Here is a 5,126-nt window from a genome sequence, read left to right on the forward strand (position 1 = left end):
AAGTTACCTAGGTCATTGCTTTGGTATAGTTAATCTTAAATAGTAAACAACATTATAAAGTAAGAGTGACTGATTTCGTGGTCTGATCTTGTACAAACTCTTTTGCACAAGGACACCTCCACTCCTCATATCCCAATATGGATGAATTAGGATCACTTCGTTTGTAGCACTTTACAACTCTTTGTAAAAACTACAGAGCGGGCCGCATCCAATAGTGTTACCAGAATAAGGTACCCAACCTTATTCATATACTATAGATCATTTTGACTATTTACTCGAACCTGATCCACCTTTATGTCTCCACATAAAGTTCAAGTACTCATCCAATAGTCAAAGGATTTTCAGGTTTATTGGATTTCTATTAAGCAAAACATCTATTCAATAACACCTTAATGAACTTTCAGAATAAGTTCCATTGTTTACATACCACGAGTTTTAGGACATGAACCCAACAAACTCCCACTTGGACTAAAACTTCAGTGATAACTTATATATCCAATATATAATACTGACTTTTTGAGTTTTATAGAAAAAATCAATAAACTAGGGCATCCCATACCCATGATTTACCATTCAGTATCCCATACCTGATATTTCTCACACTTACCCTAGTTAATCTGGTATTCCTAGTCTTACTAGGTGATTTTCAAACACTTTAGCCAAGAGAATCATTGTAAACATATCAGTATACAATAGGTTTTTAATTAAACTGTATGGGATTGCATCTTATTTTCAATAATGGCCAGGAAGTACACTTTCCTCCCACTATATTGAGGTACTCTCAACTCTTTGAGTAAGATGCATCTGACCTGTCTCAATAACTCCTTGTTAACAGTCAGATCTAGAAATCTTTAAATTTTCTATACTTTGATCTAATCATTTAAATATCTGAATATTTATTGTTGAAAATGGTCGGTTTGCCCTAGGGGCTTATTTGTAATTTTCTTATGGGCCTAGGGCTTCCTGTCTATCTATTTGAGAGAGTTTTCCTGTATTTCTTTATCACTTGAAAGTCAAGTAAACGTAGCATAGAAGCATAAACTGATTCAGACTGGGTACGGTCTACTGTTGATAGAAAGTCTATATCTGGGTGTTGTACTTTTTTCTAGGGCAATCTGGTCACTTAGAGAAGTAAAAAACAGGGAGTGGTTTCCAAAAATAGTGCAGAAGCTGAGTACAAGGCCATGAGTTTAGAGATATGTGAAGAAATCTATTGAAGAAAGTGTTGACAGATCTTCGACAAGACAATGAGCTTCTGATGAAATTGTTCTGTGACAATAAAGCAGCAATAAGTATTGCAAACAATTCGGTCCAGCACGATAGAACCAAACACGTCGAAATTGATAGACATTTCATCAAAGAAAGACTGAAAAATGGAAGCATATGTATTCCTTACATCCCTTCTAATCAGCAGATTGCAGATGTTCTTACAAAGGGGTTGTTAAGACAAAGTTTTGGTTATTGTATTAGCAAGTTGGGTCTTATTGATAATTACGTCCCAACTTGAGGAGGAGTGTCGAAAAGGGTTGGTTTTCCCTAGGGTCTTATTTGTAATTTTCTTATGAGCCTAGGATTCCTATCTATCTATTTATTTGAGAGAGTTTTCCTATATTTCTTTATCACTTGAATAATAGAAAAACAAGTCTAGATCATGGTTTTTCTCCCTGGCCTAGGGTTTTCCACGTAAACTATTTGTGTGTTTCTATTCTCCTTCCTCTTCTATTTTTATCATTTGCAAATGGCTTTTAATAGTTTGATTCTTAACAAAAGTTGCTAGAACAAACATAATTTCTGAAAATTAACACTTCATTTATCACAAAAATATATACAATTTTTTCTTTACATGATTTACAAAAGCAGTAAGATCAAGCAGCAACTTCTCCCACTGGTTGAGCTGAGCAAACGGTCCCTAGGAACTAGTTAGCCTTTTACCTTTCTCTACTCTTTTCTTGGCAAGATACTGAGTGCAGTTTCTCTTCCAATGCCCTTCTTTGTTGTAGTGGAAACATTTCCCTTTATTTGCAGCGTTTTCCTTGCCTTTCTTTCCAACAAGTTTCTTCTTCCCTTTCCCTTTACTTTCTTCACAAGAATACTCTTACTCTTCGAAGAGGAGGAAACTTCAGGTTTAAAGGATGTTCTCTCTTCTCAGCAGTAGTAACATTTACTTCTGATTCCAAACCCTTTGTTCTCAACATTGTCTCATAAGCCTGTAGCTCATTCAGCAGAGTAGTCAAGCTGTATTCAATTTTATTCATCAATGCATTCGTATAGAATTGAAGAAAACTTTTCAGAAGAGATTCAACCAACTTGACTTCTCTCGTCCATGACAACACCATTTACCTCTGCCACATTAAAGTGGACCATCATGTCCAGAACATGTTCACAAACATTGGTCCCCCTGTCATGCGACTGTTGTAAACGTACTTGATGGTTGTTGGGAATGTCCTAGAACTCATAGTTCGTGTCGAACATTCTATTTTATCAATAACAATGACATTGATTTTTCATCTTATTATGAAAATCCAATAAACACATCTTTGGCTATAGTTTGAATGTTGTAACTTTATGTAGTGACATAAACAGGATCAAATTGACAGTATATAGCCTAAATGGTCTAATGAGTATATGGATGAAATTGGGTATCTCATCCTAGTAACACTATTGAATGCGACCCACTCTGTAGTTGTTACAAGAAGTTGTAAGGTGCTACAAATGATGTGATCCACAAATCGTTCATGTTGAGACATGAGAGTGGGGGCATCCTATGCAATGAGTTTGCATATAGACTGGACCACGAAAATAGTCACTTTTCTTTATAACGACCGTTTACTGTTAAAACTGACTATTTCATTTATTATATAACCTAGGTTAACTCGATCTGAATCCTAAGCTAGCTATGAACTCTTGTTTGTTCGGGATTATCCTTTGATCTGCAAACAGTGAGAGTAGTTCAATAGCACTGCTCAATAACCTTACCATTTTGGGGATAAGATCGGATAAATAGCTGGGGACATAGCATTGCAAGATGAAATTCACTCCTACCCTATTTAGGGTTAGCAGATAGGTTGTTCTCTTAAGTACTGACTCCAGGTTTTGAACAATCGGGGCCCCCCTTCTCATGATAGGGAAAGGATTTGATTCATAAAGATTATCAATCAGAATTGTTCATTAGAGGATCAGTAGGAACTTAAGGAACAAGATATAGTCATAAGGGTAAAATGGTATTTTTGACCTAGCTGTGATTACGAACAACCTGTGAAGGATCGACTTACTGATTATGGTTATTAAGTGGACAGAATATATCTACAGTGGGGGGAGTTCAACTATGGGCTATAATGGAGTGTCCCATTAGTTAACGAATGGGGTTAGATCGGACTAATGAGTTTAGTCGATTAATCTCGAATCGTTGGAGCCCATGATCTATAGGTCCACGAGATCCCCCTACTAGCTCGTAAATGGATAAGCTTTAGGGTAGCTTGAGAAATTAATTTGAAACGTTCAAATTAAACGAAACAAGAGGATAAATATTTAAATATGATTTAAATATATAAAGATGATTATTGTGTAAAAATTAATTTAATATTTGATATTAAATTAATTATTTTTTTAAATTAATTTATGAAATTAATTTAAGAAAATCAATTTTTGAATTAAAATGGTGTAAAATCATTTTATGTTTTAAAAAGAAAATGGAAAATCGTTTACATGGTTCACAAAATGGAAAATAAGTTTTCTCCATTACCATCATCTTTATGCTCACACAAAAGGCATTATCTTCTCTACTTTGATTCTCCAAGCATGAGCTGGAAACCATGCACTCAATCTCTTTGCATGTTCATCTATTATATATAAAGAATATTGGAGTTGTTGGAGAAGAAGAAGATATACAAAATTTGAGATAAAATTTTTCTGAAGAAGAAATTGTCTTATTCAGTTGGGTTGTTGAGAGTTTTTCTTGTTTCTTCACATCTTTAAGCTGTTCTTGAGTCCCACAACTCTGCCTAAAACACCAAGAGCATAGTAGGGAAGTCTTTGAGGTGGTTCACATTGATATCAAGTGAAGACAGCAGTTGAACAGACGTTTTCTTGGAGAGCTCATCAAAGGTATGTTCTTTGCCAAAATTAGTGAATTAGAATGCTCATAAATCCTTGATACATCTGTTGCATGTTCTTTAACTCTTTCAATGGCATCATGCCTCAGGGTGAAGGACGGTTGTCCAAACATCCCTCATAGAGATTCCATAATCTCTTTGGCAATACTCATATCTTCATGTTTCTTTGTCAAGACATCAGATAGGTTGGCGAGGATATAAGCATGGACTTTATTGCCTTGACCCATCTGTCATACCCATCCTGGAAATTTCGGTTTGTATTAGAGCTAGGAATGGGACGACAATCCTCTGATAAGACAAATCGAAAATCGTCTATCACAAGTATCGTGTTCAAATTTGATTTCCAAGTCACATAATTATCCTCAATAAGTTTATCTGATGCCAACAATTGTATTATTGAACTCGTCATTCTGAAATTAAAAACAAATTCTATAAGTGAATTGCTTTTAAATCCAATCATGTTTTAGCAATTTTAATAATGTACCCAAGATTATTCTTTTGCAACTACATCAAGACGTTCTTGACTAAATATTATCTCCAAAATAACTCATATTCCGATAGTCGTTTAGGTACCGCTTTTGGTTAGAAATTATTAACACTTAATAATTTTGTAAGTGTAACCCTCCGTTTTTAGACGTCAGAGGTCGGCCCCAATTATGCTACCGTAGTGGAAAGTCAAGGTTGGGAATGGACCTAAGAAATCTTATCCATCTCTGGAGCTTGAGTTGTTCCAAATCCTATGTTACAACCCTCTGTGGGGATAGCCATCGTTAAACGACTAGAAAATGGCCGCTTAAAGCTAACCAGCAGGTGCAATTAGAAATCTCACGGTCCAAACTAACGGAAGAGACCGCAAGATATGTTGACACATTTCCTTCACCCACTTACTATGAACTACTTCCCCCATTTACCTTGTTATTGACATATACATCTGCTTTCTGTATGGAGGTCACTCCCAGAGTGACATGAAGCGTCATATGAATCTCACGGAGTAAACTATGTGAAGACGTGGCA

This window comes from Benincasa hispida, chromosome 1, assembly GCF_027475165.1.
Source record: "Benincasa hispida cultivar pf3 chromosome 1, pf3_genome.v1.1, whole genome shotgun sequence".
In the NCBI taxonomy this organism is placed as follows: Eukaryota; Viridiplantae; Streptophyta; class Magnoliopsida; order Cucurbitales; family Cucurbitaceae; genus Benincasa; species Benincasa hispida.